This window comes from Rhinatrema bivittatum, chromosome 7, assembly GCF_901001135.1.
Source record: "Rhinatrema bivittatum chromosome 7, aRhiBiv1.1, whole genome shotgun sequence".
NCBI classification, from domain to species: Eukaryota; Metazoa; Chordata; class Amphibia; order Gymnophiona; family Rhinatrematidae; genus Rhinatrema; species Rhinatrema bivittatum.
Genome location: NC_042621.1, coordinates 148,800,987 through 148,820,258, shown reverse-complemented (window position 1 = coordinate 148,820,258; position 19,272 = coordinate 148,800,987). Strand labels below are relative to the sequence as shown.

The following is a 19,272-nucleotide window of genomic DNA, read 5'->3' as shown; positions in this document are numbered from 1 at the left end:
ATGCCACCATGCATATTTGTTTGAAAGTTATTCTCATTGTGTATAATTTTTAAAGCACTTACATAGAGATTTCCAATGTACTTTGCTGACTTACTTTAATATTATACACCTAGTCACTGTTTATATTCTGTGCTTTTGAATTTATTAATACTCTCCCATCAGAAATCAGGTTAGAAGGTACTTGAAAAGCCTGTTTTGCATACCAAGCACTTCTCTTCTGAAATACTTTGCCAATTGCAGTGTGTCAGGAAATGAATTACCCTAAATTTTGGAAGAACATAAAGACATGGCTTTTTAATCAAGCTTTTACTAGTACTTAAATATTTTATTATGTTCCTGTTTTAATTCTACTTTGTTTATTTAATAAGATCATGTATTGATTAAGGTCTTAAATTTGAAATCTAGTATTTAAGTATATTTTGTATGTTGTTTTGGAGACACATCTTTGGTGTGATGGGATCAGGCAGGTACTAGCTGCAGGATCATTCCCTGCTAAAGAATCTATCTCTGAGCTGCATCAGAAACCTGGCTGCCCTAACCTGGAGGATGTACATAGATCCAAAATGTATGTCAAATTATCCGGAACTACATTTTTTCTGTGGACAAATCTTTATACTATCATGGGGTACTAATGTGCAGTACTTAAAATAAAGTAATAAATGCGTTTGCATTAAAGTAAAGATACCAAAAGGTCTCTAAATCAAAGTTCAAGAATATCTGTAAATAATTCAAAGGAGTTCAAAAGCAGAAAGACTATTTGCAAGATTCAAAGCATGGTTCTGTTTTGAATTCAGGATCAAATCATAGCCGAGCTGTCCTTTTACTTATGCAGAAGGTTAAACCCCCCCCCCCCCCCCCGAAAATCAAATGAGTCACCAAAATACCCACCATAATAAAAGTGTTAGGCAGAGCACCTGAACGAGTGGTTAGAGAGCAGCTGGTCATTTGAATAGAAAGTGAGAACTGTGATGGAGCTGTGAGGTCACCCATTATGGTATATAAGCATTGGGATCTAACCGGTTTCCAGACATATGGTACTCATAGCAATGAAATCATGCATTTAGCCGGTCATAATATTGATTCATTTTGGCAGCAACGAGTTGGTAAAACTAATGGAGTTAGATTTAATGCTAAACCTGAAATGAGATGTTGTAAGTGAATGTAGCAGAAAGAGAACTGAATAAAGTGATTAAACAACTTCAGCAGGGCAAGAGGGGAGGGGGGAAGCAGTTTGGCTTCAGCTTGCTACAGTGGAAAGCAAAGCAATGGGTTTTACTGCAACTTGCCAAGTACATTGAATTGAGCAGGCTAAAAGACCTTACAAAATTCTGTTGGTGGTGTTCAAGACAGGTTGGTGCAAATGAAGGCTGTGACAAGATGGCGCTGGCCGTCCATTGCTCCTACCATGTGACAGAGGCCGACCAATGGCACCGGTAGCCCCTGTGACATAGTAAGTCAAAGGCTATCGGCGCCATTTTGAATACCGGCAGCCGACGGCATGAGTGCAGTAGATGGCTCTCAGACCCCCACTGGACCACCAGAGAGTTTTGGCAAGTCTTGGGGGGGTCAGGAGGGTGGGGGTTGTAATTAATTAAATTTTAGCCAGGAAACAAATAAGAATGGAACGCATGAACAGATTGGGGCCCCCCTTGCCGAATGCAATGTATCTGCCCCCTACCGAATGTAACGTATGCGGTCCCTCTGCACATCCCGAATATTCGGCAGGACACTTGTACCTGTCCCGCTGAACAGTGGGTTATAAGTATCTGGATACGTTTACCCAGATAACTTAGCTGCTGGCCAGATTACTGAATACTGAGCTCATATTTATGCATGTGTGTCTGTGTGTGTGTATTATATATTTGTAGACCAATTCTCTAGCCTTGAAAAGGTTGTTCAATTGTTGTACAACATTTATAAAACCAGCATGCCCGTCTGAAGGCAAGATCATTCACCAGAACAATTCTCAATCTCTGGAACAACTTACCGCTTAGTTTGAGAGAAGAGGTAGATCTTTTGAAATTCAGGAAAGTTTTCAAAACTTGCTTGATGAATGAAATTGTTTAGTAAATAACAGGTCCTGGTAGAGAGGAACTAAAAAATATGCCCAGAAGTATTGAGGATGTTGTTATATATTTTGATCCTATGCGTTTTGCAATTCTAAATATTATGTTTTGAATTGTGTTGTAAATTGCTTAGGAAGTTATTGTCTGTTAGGTGATAAACGATTTTAAATAAATAAAAATTGGCTCATGGTCTATGTAGGTGTACTTAATAAAACAATACGACCTCCCCCTCCCAATAACCTCTACGCAAAATATAATGAAATAAAATAAATCCATTATAGATTTCTTTTTCAGTCTTTTAACATAAGACTGAATGGGGACCTTTGGGAGTGCTTGTGTACATACTTGTGCTGTAATGGTAGATAAGATCATAATTATCATATTTGTACTGTTGCCCAAAGTAAGTTAGAAGAGTAAGAAATATGACTAAGACAGATTTGTTCAGGAACTAGGGCTTGCGCATGCTGCTCACATAGGCAGCACGTTGCAGAGCTACTCTAGGAGTTTTTTTTTGGGGTGGGGGATTTGGCTAATATTTAGACACAGGAGCTAAACTATGGGGCTGAAGATGGCCTATTTTGGGGTGAAATTGAGAACCTGTACAATATTGAGGGTTAACACCCTGCCCACCCGACCACATTAGGGACCCAGTGATGCTACGACTATTGTGAAAGCAGAAAGATTAAACTTCCTGCTAAAAAAAAAAAAAGAATAAAAAAGAATAGAAAAAGATAGATGGTATTCAGTTAGAATCCATTTGGTAGCCACTTAGCAGCTGGAGTTAACATTTGGATGCGAGGAGGAAGAAGCAGTAGGTACTTTAGCATTGCATGTATTGCATGCCATTCTTGTGAAGGATGGATGAATCCCCACTGGGGAGCACAGGGAAAGCAGAGCTGCCTTCACATGCACAGTTCTGCCCAAAGGCATTCTGTTAAGATGCTAAGACCTTTGGCTACAACTCCAGCAAATTTTATGCAATCATTTAGTTCTTGAAGTTTATGCGTGCTGTTTAGTCAGCCCATCCCCGAGTAAAGAAGCATAACATGCATGCACCAGATTAAGATGAGGGTAAACTGTCTAGCCTAAGCTGCTACCCTGCTCACAAAAGCAACTTTTCCTAGTCACTCTTCCCTGTTTCTTATATTTTAGTAATGCCTGTGTGCAAAGCATCCTTATTTTAACCTCTTCATTATTCCGCGGGAGCCTTCTGTCATTTCATGTGAACGGAATGTAAATGATTGGTATGCGTAAGACACAACCCAAGTCAGTAAGGACAGCTCTGTGCTACTGAGTTCTATAAAACACACCAAGCCCCAGGATCTGACCTGGCCCCTTCTAATTTACCTACTCCTCCGCATGTGAGAAACCGCAGAGTGGCGGCATTGTGCCACATCATTAGCCCCGGTAGGTTTAGACATATCATTTCCCTTTTCAGAAGTGTAAAGTGCTGGGGAGTAGCAGGGCTGTACTCCATTCTCTAGACTGCTGTGTTAAATAGAACCTCATTCAGCGTGTGTTCAGCTGAGCGTGGTGTGCTGAAAAGAATTACTGTGCTGATCGGCAAAGGAATTGCTTTCCAGGTCGCGGTAGTTAATGGTACACTCTCTGTCATTTGCGCTCCCACTCCGTGGCATGCCTCTGTGAGCGTAAGCCAGTTTTTTGGTTTCTTCTTCCCGTTCATAGTTTTTGGGCACGGATTTTGAGCCTTGTGAGTAAACCGGTGTGGCCTGTGTTGGTTGTACATAGACTACGGTACGCTGCTCTAGTACATATTGATGTTTAATGTGCAGCAACATGATTCTTAAATGTCAGGAAAAGTTTGGCTGCTCTGAATAAAGGTGGGATTGTTGAAAATTCTAATTGATCATATCTGGGTTTAAAGTACACTGCTAACTGCTAATGGGAAAAACAATCACAGAAAAGTCCCTTACAAACAGCAAGACTCCTATAGACTGTTTTTAGCACTCTTCTGTGAAGAGTAAGATTTTTAACTACCTGTGTCTTTTCCGTAGAACAGTATTCAGCGTGAAGTTATTGTGCTAAATCATGCTGATGATAATCTCATAATAGCCTATAACCATTGGTATAATCCAGTGACCATAACAGACTGTGCTTTAGGACACCTAGCTTGACAGCACTGCATGGATGGATAGATCATCACGGCTGTTTATTTAAGCCAGAAAGCCTGGTTAAAGTTTAGGTAATCTCTTTCCCAACTGCTAAACTATCTGACCAAATTATGTAAATCATTTTTAGCCTTTCAGTATATATCAATAGTATAACAGCAGTTGACCTTTACACAGGCATTGCTCTATTAGTTGCCTTGTTGAAATACTGGTCTACTTGGAAGCTGAAAGCTAGGTTGCAATGTTAACTTAATGACTTCTATTGCAGTGCTGCTAGCTATAACATGCAGCACCAGTGTCGCTAATTGCTAATATTAAAGTCTTGAGGTCCATATTCAAAAAATAATCTGGCTAGGAAAGTTAGCCAGATAGACATATCCGAGTAAATTAGCTGGGATATTCAGTAGCATGGTTGCATCACGTAATATACCTGGAAACATTTACAGGCCGATACAGTACAGTGCACTCCGATGGAGTGCACTGTTAACCTGCCCTTGGACGCGCGTTTTCCCTTAGCCCTTATTCAGTAAGGGGAGGAAAACGCGCGTCCAACCCGCGGCACCTAATAGGGCCCTCAACATGCAAATGCATGTTGAAGGCTCTATTAGGTATGCACGCGCAATACAGTAAGTAAAATGTGCAGCCAAGCCCAAAGGTAGGCGCAAGTTTCTGCTGGCACCGGGAAAGTGCACAGAAAAGCAGTAAAAACTGCTTTTCTGTGCACCCTCCGACTTAATATCATGGCGATATTAAGTCGGAGGTCCGGAAGAGTAAAAAAAGTTAAAAAAAAAAAAAAAAAGAAAAAATTTTTTTAAATGGGCCGGCAGCTGTCGGGCCGAAAACCGGACGCTCAGTTTTGCCGGCGTCCGGTTTCCGAGCCCGTGGCTGTCAGCGGGCTCGAGAACCGACGCCGGCAAAATTGAGCGTCGGCTGTCAAACCCGCTGACAGCCGCCGCTCTGGGCTAAAAGGAGGCGCTAGGGATGCGCTAGTGTCCCTAGCGCCTCCTTTTGCCTGTTTCTACCGCACCACATAATTTAAATACTGAATCGCGCGCACCGGTGAGTGGCTGGTGCGTGCGCCGGGAGAGCGGGCGTTCGTCCGCTCTCTCACGGACTACTGAATCGGCCTGTTAGTTAGCCATATATGTTTATCCAGCTAAATTTAAACCTGCTTCTAACCTATCCAGCTAATTTAGCCAGAGAAGTATAAATATCGCTACTTATCTGGCTAGGTACCGATAAACACAAAATGGGAGAAAAACCTTAATGAATTTGGCCCTAAATTATTTGGATTTGGACCTTCCTGTTACTCTCCTGTCCTGCCCACCACTTAGTTGAATAATTACTTAGCTAGATCCTTAAGTGACAGCCTCTGAACATGGCTAGATATTCAGATGCCGCTGCCACTTAGCTGGATAAACTCAGAGTTATCTGGCTAAGTGCCCTGAATATCAGGGCCCCTGTGATGTAAACTGATGGATTAAAATGTTACCATATATGTTCCAAGAAAAATTGGATGCTTTAGAAGTTGTGTATATTTTATTGGTCCAATCAAAATATTTAGATGTAGTTAAAAATATATACTTAGATTCTATAATATATTACATTATGAGGTGTTATAAGTTCCTGATAGCTAAAATTCTACAACATCTGATGTTTACTGAAATATTCAGAGCTTGAGTAGGAAACACATGTCAAAAAGATTGTCCCAAATGGATTTTTTTCCTTTAGGGTTACATCTAAGTTTTGAGCAAAAATGTGCAAAAGTCTGAAAAAATATTTGTCTGCACCATTTTGAAAACCACAAGCCAGTAAAACAGTTAAGCAAGCAAAAACCTATAGCCAAAAGCCCCTTGGTACTTTGATCCAGTTCTTAAATTCAAATGTTTTAAAGAGTGAGCCACACTGTTCTCTTTGTTCAAGTGGTTGAACAATTTTTGTGGATTTTTGCCTCTGCCTGAAGTTGCAGGAAATTAATCCTTTGGACAAAATAAATTCAATAATGTTTCAAAAGGGTTCAAGCAACCCGATTTAAAGCTTTTTGCATTTATTTTGCCTGAAACAGGCTCTTAAGGCTGGGATCCCCAAACTCTGACCTCACGGGGGGTCACAAACCAATCAGGTTTTTGTGATTTTCACAAATTGATATGCATGAGACCTATTTACATAGCAGAGGAGGCAATACATACAGATAGATCTCATGCATATTCATTTTGGAAATTCTGAAAACCTTGCCATGTTGCAGCCCTTGAGGGACTGAGTTAGGGGCTCCACCTTTGGGGTAGTTTAATTCCATAGACTGAGTAGAGGCCTAGATAGATCTATTTGTAACATCTTTTTCTACATTTACCTTTTTTTAAAAGGAAGTTATTAAAATTCATAACCATAATGCAAAAGATACAAGTGCCATATTCAAAGCAGGCAGAGATTGTTCATATAAAGCCGCAGGACCTAGTGAAGGGATGGCCAACTCCTAGTCCTCAGGAGCCACAAACAGGATATTCACAGTGAATTGGAATCAGGTATATTTGCATGCAATGGAGACAGTTCATGCAAATTATGGATACCCTGAAAACCAGGCCTGTTTGTGGCTCTTGAGGACAGGAGTTGGCCACCCCTGATTTAGAAGAGCACATTCTAAGAAGAAAATACATTTTTTAAAATAGAAACGTGACAATATCTTCAACCTTAAATATGCCTCATTAGATGCTTGTGTTATTTGGAACCTTTATTTTTATTCTTAGCTCACTGAATACAGCATGATTATTCATATGAGCAAATAAGCCACAGGTGCATGCAGAGTTAGTGTCAATTTCATGAATATTTAGAACCATGTAGTGCCAAATACAAGTTTAAAAATGTTCTCATACCTGGATGTTAAGGTTTAAGTTTGCAACATTGCACATATGAAAGTATTACACACATAAGTTAGACCAATGTTTTTCAACCCAGTACTCAGGGCACACCTAGCCAGTCAGGTTTTTCAGCGTATCCACAATGAATATGCACGAGATAGATTTGCATATAATGGAAGTAATGCATGCAAGTCTATCTCATAGATAGTTGTTGTGGATATCCTGAAAACCTGACAGGTTAGGTGTGCCCTGAGGACAGTTCAGAAGCACTGAGTTGGTCCAATCTGCAAAGCTAACTTACACACATATGTTCACTTTGAAATGCATCCCACCACAATTGCACCTGCTAATTTGTGCGCATGAAATTTTCAGGAAAATTATCACACAGAGGGGGTAGTTTTCAAAAGGATGCACACACATAAAAGTAGCACTTAGCAAAGCAATTTTCAAAAGCCCATTTATGTGCTTAAAGTGCACTTACATGCTTAAAACCTATTGACAATTCAATGGCACATATCATAGCAATTTTTGAAAGCCCGCTTACGCTTGTGAAACCCAGTTTTAAACACACAAATGCTTTTGAAAATGACCCCCCAGTCTTTGGAAAATCCAAAAGTATGTGGCAAATCCAAACCTCTCCCTAATTCTGCCCTGGAAAATGCCTCTGCTCAGTCCAAATAAACTTACATTCATATAAGGCACACACGGTAAGCTTACCTAAATGTTGGTCGGGCAGTTTTATAACCAGCCATTGGCACAGGTAAAGCGCCTTTGAAAATTACCTTCTTTGAGAATAGTTGTGTCCAGAATGTTGACTAACAAGACTTGATGGTAATATACGTTTATTAATTTTTATCAGTCTTAATTTCTCCTTCATGACACACAACAGTACAGCAAAATTGCTATAAGAAGTGCAAATCGGGGAGTACAGTACATACTTTAACATAGAAGAAGTGAACAGTTCTGACTGACTTGCTCAGAATAATAGTATTTATTGTAAATTCAATGTTAGACTTTTAAAATGGGTTTCTCTGTTTGCTGGTGGGTTTGCTATAATGTTTGCTGTAAAGGACCTGTTTAAATGTTCATGCATTTTTCTCTAGAGGGCAGTGTCTCCAAATGGGTTTTTCTGCACATTACCTTGGCAGGCATGAACCTTATTCCTGTCATTCTTAGCCATGTATGACCTCTCTTGCTTTACTTCTAGTTACCATGATAATGTGCATTTGGTAATAAATGATTTTGCGGCTATTGCAAATTGTCATCTGTGCTCTACAGGGGCCTGTAATCTTTTTTCAGTGGACCTTATTGTTCAGTATATTCTTCTGTACCCAGATATTTTTTCAGCCTAATTTTGGGTGGTTCTGAATTTATTTTCCAGAGCCACTCTTTCTTTCTTTGTTTTTTTTTTTGGTGAGGATATTTTGAAATGTCTGTATGTCTGGAAACAACAACTTTTATGAAAAGAGAGTGATTTTTTACTTTGCCATGTGTGTCGTGTTTGTTTATGTTTTTATTTTGCATTACGAGGACACCAAAATGAAGCTTACATCATAGGGGGTGCAAGTGAAGTGGCTTATTTTTGCTGGCATGCAATAGACTTTTTTTTTTTTTTGTCCTTGCCTTCATTCTCCTTCCGCCCCCCTCCCCACTAGGATGATTGGTAAACCTAGGTTTGTTTGCCAGCTGAAGGCAGGAGGACATCAGAAAGGTCGAATCCTTCGCTGCTAGTAGTAGTTATGTGCCAGCAGAAGCCCCCATAGTAGTGACATTCCTCTGCCCTCCAACTAAAGACTGAGCACGTCCCCTCTGCACTTTTTTCCTAGGATTATAGGACTTCAGAATATCAAAGCCTCACGGTAGTGAAGGACTTCAATCTCAAGGGAAACATTTCTGGTCCTTATCTCATAGATGGGTTTGTTGAAGGGTCCTTGGTATAGTTTCTTGAACAGAGATTCCCTTATCATGCTTTTAAGTAAAGGTAGGAGATTTAATGACAGCCTCATTAGCATTGATCTTCTTCTTTCATCTATTTCTTATGTCTTAATAATAGCAATCTCCTATACATATTTTGCTATTCAAGTGCATATAATAATCCAAACATCCATACGGTGCTTGTTTAAAAAAAACAAAACAAAACGCTGAGATGACCTCCTCTGGGTCTGGAGGTTTCTGTTTAGTTGCAGTAACTCTTTGTATCTCCCTAAGGATAAAAGGCCATGCTTAACCTAAAAGTGGTAATGTTGGTGATAGGCTCACTGTTACGCAGCGACTCCTATTAGACAACCACTAGTTGACTTCTGGCTCATATCTTTCCAGCGTTCTCACTCGAGTCACTTTTTACACAGGTACTGAAGAATGAGACTGGTACGTGAAACGCAGCTCTTCATGGGACAATCTGATATCATGGCCTAGTACAGTGAGCTAATTCTAAGGTGAAAATAGCTATAAATAAACCCTTCCTTTCTGCATGTGGTATGAGAGTATAGAAGTGAGGATTCTAATCAGTAAATTGTGCAGATATTTTTAACTGGAAGCCACTTATAGGTCTCACTTTTAACTTCAGAAGGATACATTTCTTTAATGTTAGGTATGCAGAACTTGTTTGAATTCTTCTTGCAGTTTTGTACCGACTTGCACCCATTCTAGTGTGCATTTTGTCCCACTTAAGTATCTTTTGGCTGTGTGAACACTGCAGGATGAATAGCATGCACCTAATTAGGGGGCCACAGTTGCTAAAACCACGAGTAAAGCTATATGGAAAACTTGAATCTCCTCATCTTGTGCCCTCCCCCTCACCAAGTCACTTATGTTTATAAATGTGCAGCTTCCCCCTTATCAAAAGAAATCACAGAGCTGTGTTCATGCATACAAATGTTTAGTGCCAGCCAACAGCATGTACACAATCTTCTGTACTTCTGCCATCTGGAAACGCTGTAGTCTCCTGGGCAATTCTAAGCTAAATTTCATAGAGAAGTTGTAAACTGTTCCATTAAACTTTAAACATTCTGCATGCTTTTTATTTTCTGTTCCTACTTTCCTACCTACTGTCTCATGCATAGAACATATGCGCTTAGCAGATGTCTTTAGAACAGCCAAGTGAGAGTTAGTAGCACCATGCTTGGTTTATTCAGTTGTCCACGTATGTACTGCTAATCCCTAATTGGTAGCTAATTGTTTAATCTGTTTATGATTTAAACCTTTCCAGCACACCTACATGTTTCCCATTCATTTCATACATATAGAGTTGCTAAGTCTTACCTGTTTAGGAATGAATCATTCTCTCTCTTTTTTTCGCCAAAACTGTCATTTATTTCTGTTGTCTCCCGCTTTGAAATTCCTGGACTCTAATGTATTTTAATGGGTAAGTAAAGTTTGCTTGTTTTTTTTTCTTTCTTTTGCCAAATCTTCTTAAGAGATTTGAAATGTTGGCTTGTGCCTTTGCATTAATTTATGAATATAGGCCTGTTTGCTGCAAAATTTGTAGTGTGAGAAAACCAGTGATGTCTGAGAGCAAGCCGGTTCAGTCAACTTTCTTCCAAGCTAACCAAGTATCCTTTTTAAGGACATCATAAGTTCCGCAGGACTTATATTTTCAGATATAAATAGGGATCTATGGAATAAAACTCATGCAAAACCAATTTTAGCATGGACTAAAAAAACAACAACAATAAAACCCAAACTTAATGGGCTTGATAGAAATTCACTTAGAGCCATACATACAGAAAGATTTAGCATGTCAGCAGTAAAAATGTTAGAATAATGTGGTCCTGGTCATCTTGTGCACAGAAACTAAAAAATGAATTGGCTAAATGGTGTGAGCGATCTTCTAACCCAGGAGTATCTGCTACTTCTTCCCTCTGCAATGACAAGCAACCCTCTTTGTCAGGCTTCCTTGTATACCTCTTGGAAGCCAGCAGGAGGAATCAAGTGAAAAAAAGAAATGAGCATGCTTAGTTTAGTGTAATCATACTATTTATCATCCCCTTGGTAAATACCAGTCTGAAATAGATATTAAATAGTGGCCATTTACCAACCTCTTGCTGGAGGGTGTGAATATATCGCACTGTTTAGCATGGGCTTGGAAACGCCTCATTTGCATATGACATTTCTTAAATGGCATGAACTCTAGGCCTGCTTACATAGCTTGTTGTTTTTGGCCATGCACACATGAGTCTTAAGGTGCATGCCAACATTTATTGCATATATCCCATGGCTATTTATGCAAGTCAAGAATGTTTCACATAGAAGTCTGGTAAACAAGCTAGCCATGATGGGCGTGTAAATGAACATTGTTAATGAGGTCGTAAGCTAATTAAGCAACAGAACTGGAATGGCAAGCTCCTATTCTAGAGGGATAGGGGGTTGGCCTACTTTATTTTATTATTATTTATTTTAACTCTTTTTTTCTATATTGACATTCATGATCTCGATCATATCAAATCGGTTTACAAGGAACACAGGGAAGGAACATTAACGTAAACAATAAAAGAATAAACCAAAGTTACAATAAACAGGGTCATTGGAACTTGGGAGCTGACGTAGCTAGAGGCTACGGCTAGAGGAAGAGAAATTGTCAAAACTTAACAAAGGTGAATTGAAGATGCCTTGAGCCATGTATGGCGAGTTCTGTCTTAATGGCGTTTATCAATAAAATTAGCTGAAATGAGACAGGCTGAGGCCAGGGGATGGGAGTAGGAAAGGGAGGGAGGGGCTGGGAAAGGAGGGGGAGGGGAGGAGGGGGAGTGGGGAGGAGGGAGCGGGGAGGTTAGGAGGGGGTGGCTGAGTTAAGGGAATGCTTGTTGAAACAGCCAAGTTTTGAGATTTTTCCTGAATGTCAGACAGCAGGGTTCCATTCTGAGATCCAGAGGAATGGCATTCCAGATGACTGGTACCACTGATGAGAAAGCTCATTCTCTGGTGGCTGTATGAAGGGTGGTTTTGGTTGTGGGGGTGTGCAGAGTTCCTCTGTAAGCATCTCTAATGCGTCTTGTAGCTGTGTGGAGTCTAAGTGGGATCTGAAGGTCGAGAGGGAGCTGATTATGAATGGTTTTGTGGATGATGGTAAGGGCCTTGTGCAGGATACGTTAACTTATTGGGAGCCAATGCAGGTTCCTGAGGATGGGAGTGATGTGTTCTCTACGGTTGGTGTTTGTCAGGATTCTGGCTGCCGCATTCTGGAGCATCTGAAGTGGTTTGGAGTTGGAGGCGGGGAGACCAAGTAGGAGGGCGTTGCAGTAGTCTCTTTTGGCAAAAAGCGTGGCTTGGAGGACTGTCCTGAAATCATGGCAATGGAGGAGTGGTTTGAGTCTTTTTAGAACTTGTAATTTGTAGAAGCAGTCTTTGGTTGTGTGGTTGATGAATTTTTTTAGGTTCAAACGGTTATCGAGTATCGCTTCAAGGTCTCTTACTTGAGTGACCATGGTATTGGGAAGGTGCTGCGGAGGCTGGTTGGTGTGGTCGGGCGAGATGAGGAGAAGTTCCGCCTTGGCTGAGTTGAGGACAAGGTTTAGACTGGTGAGGAGGAGGTTGATGGATTGGAGGCAGATTTCGCAGAATTTGAGTGTTTTCGTTAAGGATTCTGTTATGGGGATCAGAATCTGTACGTCGTCGGCGTATAGATAATGTTTTAATTTTAAGTTTGTTAGCAGCTGGCATAGGGGAAGGAAGTAGATGTTGAAGAGGGTGGGAGACAGTGATGAGCCTTGGGGTACTCCTAGTGATGATTTGACTTTATAATAGAAACCCATATGTCTGTTCTGCCTTGGCTGGATACAATAATAATTTTTGCCAAAACCACGACCGTCGTGCTGCCCACCCGACACGCCCCCAATATGACCCCCTAGCAAAGCCCTGGAACTTACACTCATCTCGTCGTGTGCAGGGGGGTTTTAAAAGAATTACGTGCGTACCTTATGCGCGTAACCCTTTTAAAATCCGGCCCATTGTGTGCACGTTTATCTTGGCCACATTAGTGTGGCAAAGAATTAACAGGTACATGCTAGAACATAGTTCATACCATGTTAAGTGGGATCTTGCAGATATTTGTGGCCTGGATTGGCCACTGTTAGAAACAGGGGGTGCACATTTGTGCAACTTGCTCGCGCCGAGCCCAGCACGCTGCCCGTTCCCTCCGAGGCCGCTCTGAAATTGGAGAGGCCTCGGAGGGAACTTTCCTTCTGCCTCCCCCCACCTTCCCCTCCCTTCCCCTACCTAACCCACCCCCCCTACCTCTGTCGTAGAAGTTACGCCTGCTCGAAGCAGGCGTAACTTTGCGTGCGCCGGGCCGGCTGCCGCACGCAGTGTTCCAGTCCAGGGGCTGATCCGGAGGCCACGTCCATGCACCCGGAACGCCCCCGGGCAGAAACCACACCCACGGCACCGCCCCCGGATGATGCGCCAACTGCGTCACGCCCCAACACGCCCCCCCGATGACACGCCGTCCGCGTCACGCCTCCCGACACACCCACCCCAAGAAATCCCCCGACTTACGTGCGTCCCGGGGCTTTGCACACACCGGAAGCCTATGCAATATAGGCTCGGCGCATGCAGGGGGGTTTTAAAAGGGTTATGCGCGAACCTTATGCGTGTAACCCTTTTAAAATCCGGCCCTTGGTCTGTCTCAGTATGGCAGTTCTTATGTTAGTAATGTTTTACCATGCTTGTTACGTTTTTATTGAATCTCATGCAAAAACATTTTTTGTGTAAATTTTTGAGGGTAGGCCTTCGGGATCCTCTTTGCTTGTACCATTTTAGCTTCCATCACCACATTTTCATCTGTCCTGTAAGCTGTACCCTAAGGTCTTATTTACTAAGACTTTTTTCCCCCATTCTGTATATATGAGGAAAAAACCTTGGTAAATTAGGTCCTAAATCTCATGTCAGGTACAGACCCAGAAACATTTTAGTAACCATTCTCTATACTACTTCAACTCTGTCTTTATCCTTCCAAAAGTACAGACTATAGAATTGAACACAATACTCCAGGTGAGGTCCCAATGATGACCTGTATTATAGCATAATCACTTCTTTTTCTTCTATTAGTTGTGACTCTCCTTATGCACCCCACACCATCTGCTAGAGGACGTGCCAGAGTAAAATAATTCATGGGTAAAAAAAACTCCAGAAACAAATGAAAGAAAACAAATACAAATTTAACTTCTTCCACCCCTACTAACTATAGACTAGTTAAAATAAAATGCTTCACCTTTATTGTTCCTCTGTCCTATTTTCTTTCCCATTTCTCCCATCTTGGCTCTCCAGGCTATTTTTTCTCTGGCATTTGCTTGGCTGCTATAGTTTCCTTCAGGAGAAAAACACCAGTCTCACAGCTGCAGTTTTACATGGCCCATAGGCTTGAATTGGAAACATAAGCAAACTGAAAGGAAAATTCTGATTTCTTTTCATGGGCACCTTCCAGTCATTTCAGGGGGCCACAAATGAAATTAAAAGGATCTCATTTGTCACATTTTACCCATTTATTTCAAGCAAATGCACATCATTGCCTTATATACTAATGGATTCTTTCCCATTCTGTGTATGAGAAAAATGCTTAGTACATGGGTCCTAATTGCAATTTATTTAATTGGAAAGTTAAGATTCTTTCTTTCCCTGTTATAAACTACAGAATATATATAGTACAAGTCTGAGAGGCATTAATGTAGTGTATTTGTCATGGTACCAAAAAATAGACATTTTAGTCTGGCCATGTTCTAGCAGAATGTCAGTTCCCTGATGGGTACTGTACTTCTCTCTTGTCAAGGCAGTTTCTAAACCCCATTCTCTGTGTTAAATCTGAGGCTATCTCACTACTTTTCACAGTTGATGGCACCACATTTTTATTTTTGCTCATAACCTTTAATAGTGCCAAACAAAATCTGCTCTGATATAGTTGCTTTCTTGGGGATGAGAGTTTGAAGGTGCAATTCCATTATTTTTGTGACTAAAAGATGGGTCAAAATAAATACCTTTGGCATACAAGCTGGGCTGCAGCACAGACCTCTAGAATCTTGCAGTTTTCTGTGGTTAACACTCAGGTTGCTCCATATCAAGTACTGGAATTTCTCGGTGAGTGGCTCCATGTAGAATAAGGGAGCTTTCCCGTCCATATCCACAGATTGCCTGTGGGAATGTTCAGCTTCTTAGACGTCTTCACTAAACACAGACTTCCAGTGTAAATTTAAAAACTTCCTTTCAGAACATTGTGGAAATGAATAAATGCATTAACAACACATTTCCAGAGCCCATTCATAGTACTAGAATTTCCACCAAGTTCAATGAGTTTCTTGTTTCTCAATTGGTGTCGTATGTTAACTAACTACTGAATATTTGTATATTTTTACAGAAAGAAAACTAGAAAATCTCTCTGTATGTATGCATGTGTGTATTTGTCTCTCATTCTCTCACTTTATCAATCTAAATTCTATATCTATGTACAGAATAAATATAAAAAGAGACAGAAAAAGACATTGAGAGAGAATTGTATACTAATACATTTTGGGGTACATTTTAAAAAACAGCGCGCGCGTACTTTTGTTCGCGCACCAGGCGCAAACAAAAGTACGCTGGATTTTATAAGATACGCGCGTAGCCGCACGTATCTTATAAAATCCGGGGTCAGCGCGTGCAAGGGGGTGCACATTTGTGTAACTTGCGTGTGCCGAGCCCTGCGCGCGCTGCCCGTTCCCTCCGCACCTTCCCCTACCTAACCCACCCCCCCTTACCGTTGTTGTAAAAGTTACGCCTGCCTCTGGCAGGCATAACTCGCGCGCACCAGCGGGCTGCTGGCGCGCCATCTCCCGACCCGGGGGCTGTTCCGAAGGCCTTGGCCGTGCCCCCGGAACGCCCCCGGGCCTGCACCACGCCCCTTAATGTTTTGTTTTACTGAGATATGCAAGCTCTTTTGGATGCTGAAGACACAGAGCTTAATTCCTCACAACCTACTTAAGGCACGCATATCTTTGTGATCATAGAATTTAGCGAACAGCAGATCATATCTGAAAATTGCTCCCCCTCTGAGCAGCTGAAAATAATTGTGCAGTTTTATAATGGGCTGCATTTCAAAAGCATTTACCTTCAAAAAGCATGTTTTTATGTTTTGTTTTGTTTTTTAAGAAATTGCGCTGGAGTCTTTGTATGAAAGTATGTGTAGGGAAGCAATTTCATGTGTGCTTTTTTTTATCTGATCTTGAAAGAGGTGCTCCCAGGGCAGAGGTGAGGGGAGGGGAAAGCATTTATGCACATGCTTTTGAGTTTTGTGTGTAAATGTATGAGTACGCGGTTACACCTGCTCCCAAATGTGTGTGAAGGCGCCACGCTGGGTTCCACGTACCCCTGCTGATTTTCAAATCAGTCTTGCAGGGCGTAAATTCACTTAGAAAATTAGGGCTGAAGCTTGCGTGTACTTTCTGCACGCGGATTTCAGCCCAGTGCGGGCTGTTACAAAACCACCATCAGCACGAGTACTTTTAGCCACATTGAGGGGGGTATCGTTCCTTGCGGCGAGTTTCTATTGAAATCTATGCACATTAGATTCCATTCAGATTTTACCCACCTGAAAAGTAGGTACACAGCCTGTGGGTAATTTGTGCTGCTGGCCGTCTTCACAAGGAAAGCAAGACTGTGCTTTCCTTTTGAAAAATTAGATGCCAGGTTCCCTGCTACAAAAGTACCTGCCTACTGTGCACCTACGTGGAAAGGTTGAAAATTTCCCCAGAATGTTAAATCTCCAGGGCTATCTGTTGTGTATATATTTACATCATTTTCTACTTGACTTCACTTTTCTCAGTATCTTGGAAAAGAATTCTCCGAGGGATTGTCAGCTTTGAGGCGGTGGTCATTTTTTCCTATCATGAGCACTTGCCCACAGCTAGCAAGGAATGGGTTAAAAATGTAAGTAAAAAGTGGGCAGAAATACTTTTTATAATGTGACATTGGACCTGATTGCTATAGCTGAGATTTATTTTTATAGTGTTTGTGTACTGAGCGTACAAGGACTCGCCACCTTTACAGCACAAAAGCGAAAACCAAATGGGAAAGAGTCCTTTATCAAAAGGGCACATTCCAGAGCTCCTATTATTTATGCTAGTGTGGAGGAATGATTGTTTCGGTGCTCACTGGCTGCTGAAATCTTGCAGTTGAAAAGTATATTTCATTGAATTTGCATTATTTGGAGTATTGTGAAGTGTGAGAGAGGAGACTGTGACAGAGTTCAAGGATACAGGGGTTAGAACATTTCTGTCATTGCTGCTCTCTCCAAATAAGATGGCCTCCCTTGTTATGGGTTTTTTTTTCATTGCTCTGGCAGCTGACATTTTTCCTATTTCAAGATTTAATATAGGATATCTCACCCATGAAGGGTGATTATTATCTTTCTTTCATGAAAATGAACGACTCATAACTTGGAAAGACTGCAAGTGTGAAGGAGTTATTAAATTCTTTTTTACAAGTTCAATACTCCCCTGTGTGCTATACATAATTCTATGATTTTGACTTTTGAGTTAAGTTTATTTTGTTTGCCGTTGTTTAGTTATTTTAGTTTACCTTTTACATATCATAGAGCCCTGCCAGCAATGGTAAACTAATAGCCTAAGTAGCTAAATCTAATAGTAATTAAGAGGCACAACTCCTAGTAAAACAAAAGTCTTATTGGTGATGGAACTGATCAATTTCATATTCGTCGATATCTGGCAGGTTATGGCACCTAAGCTAATGTATTTCCCCAGGGGGAACAAGATGGCAGCACGAAGTAGCCATGAATTTGCTGTGCCTTTGCCATTTCCTGGAATTATTTTTCTTCTTGATATGCCTACCAAGAGGATAGGGAAATTAAGGGTTTACACCTCTGAAACCCTATCTGCCATGAGCCAGTGTCCCTTCTCTGAATTTGTGGTTCCTGCTGGGGAGGAGACATCTCTTACCCACCTCTATGATTGCTTGCTGCTGGCTGAGTGAAGCTCCACTCCTCTCAGTGCAGCGGTGTCGCAGACCAATGAGGTCATCAACGAAGCTGCCTTGGAGGGAACCCTTGAAGGAGACAGTGCAGATACAGTCTTACCATCAAGGCATGGGCTCTCCATTCTAGCAGCAGAGGAATTGTTAGTCAGAGTTAGGGGTCCTGTTGGTGTGCCTCGGTTGTTGAATCTTTCCACCAGTGAAGAGAGCTTGATTCCTAAGAAGCCAGTGGTGCTAACATTAGATGCTTTGTGGGACTTCATGGCTAAATTTAGGTCTGCCTTTTCAAATTGTTCTTTAAAGGTGAACTTGATTTCTAGTAGATTGGAGTCTTTGAGTTCTGAGTACGAACTGCAACAATGAGAAATATCTGGAAGGATTGCAGGTTTAGAAGAAAATGTTAAAACTCTGCAATCTTTTAATGCCACACTTACACAAGAACATGGGATTATTAATAGGAGGACTGAGTATGTTGAAAATAGATTGAGACATTTAAATCTTCGATTTCCTATTTTCCCTAGGGTTGTTGGGGAGCTGCCATGAGTTACTTTGAGAAGATATTTGTGGGAAGTACTACATGTTTCTTCTGAATCTGATCCTTTAATAAGATTTATTTCTTGTCATCTGGTTCAACGTGTTAGTCAGTTTCCCCCAGAGAATATAGATTGCAATGCAATCATTCAGGGGCTTCCTTTCTCTGCACTTAAAGGCTTTCAAATGGTACAGAAAACCGCTGCACATTTGATTGTTGGTGTATCATGTTACGAGCTTATTTCACCTATTTTAAGGTCTTAGCAATGGCTGCCAGTTATTCGGCAAGTGAAATTCCAGGTAGCTTTGATTTTTAAAGCCTTGCATGCATGTTGCTACTATGTATCTCTTTGGCTATAAAACCATATGTTGTTTCCCCCTCCCCCCAAGTAGATCTCAGGGTCAAAGACTGCTTAAGGTTATGTCTTTTTGTTGTGTCAGTGTGAAGCAAAAGAGAGACTTTCTGCAGAGTAGTTAAATCACAAGCAGATTGTGATACATTACAGGAGGACCTTGCAAGACTGGAAGATTGGATATCCAAATGGCAGATTAAATTTAATGTTGACAAGTGCAAGGTGTTGCATATAGGGAAAAATAACCCTTGCTGTAGTTACACAATGTTAGGTTCCATATTAGGAGCTACCACCCAGGAAAAAGATCTAGGCATCATAGTGGATAATACTTTAAAATCGTCGGCTCAGTGTGCTGCAGCAGTCAAAAAAGCAAACAGAATGTTAG

General features: G+C 41.2%; 1 protein-coding gene across 1 annotated transcript in view; it reads left to right on the top strand.

Annotated features, from left to right (window-relative positions):
* Nucleotides 1-19,272, top strand: part of GRID1 (glutamate ionotropic receptor delta type subunit 1) — a 2,200,418-nt gene that overhangs the window by 82,687 nt on the left and 2,098,459 nt on the right.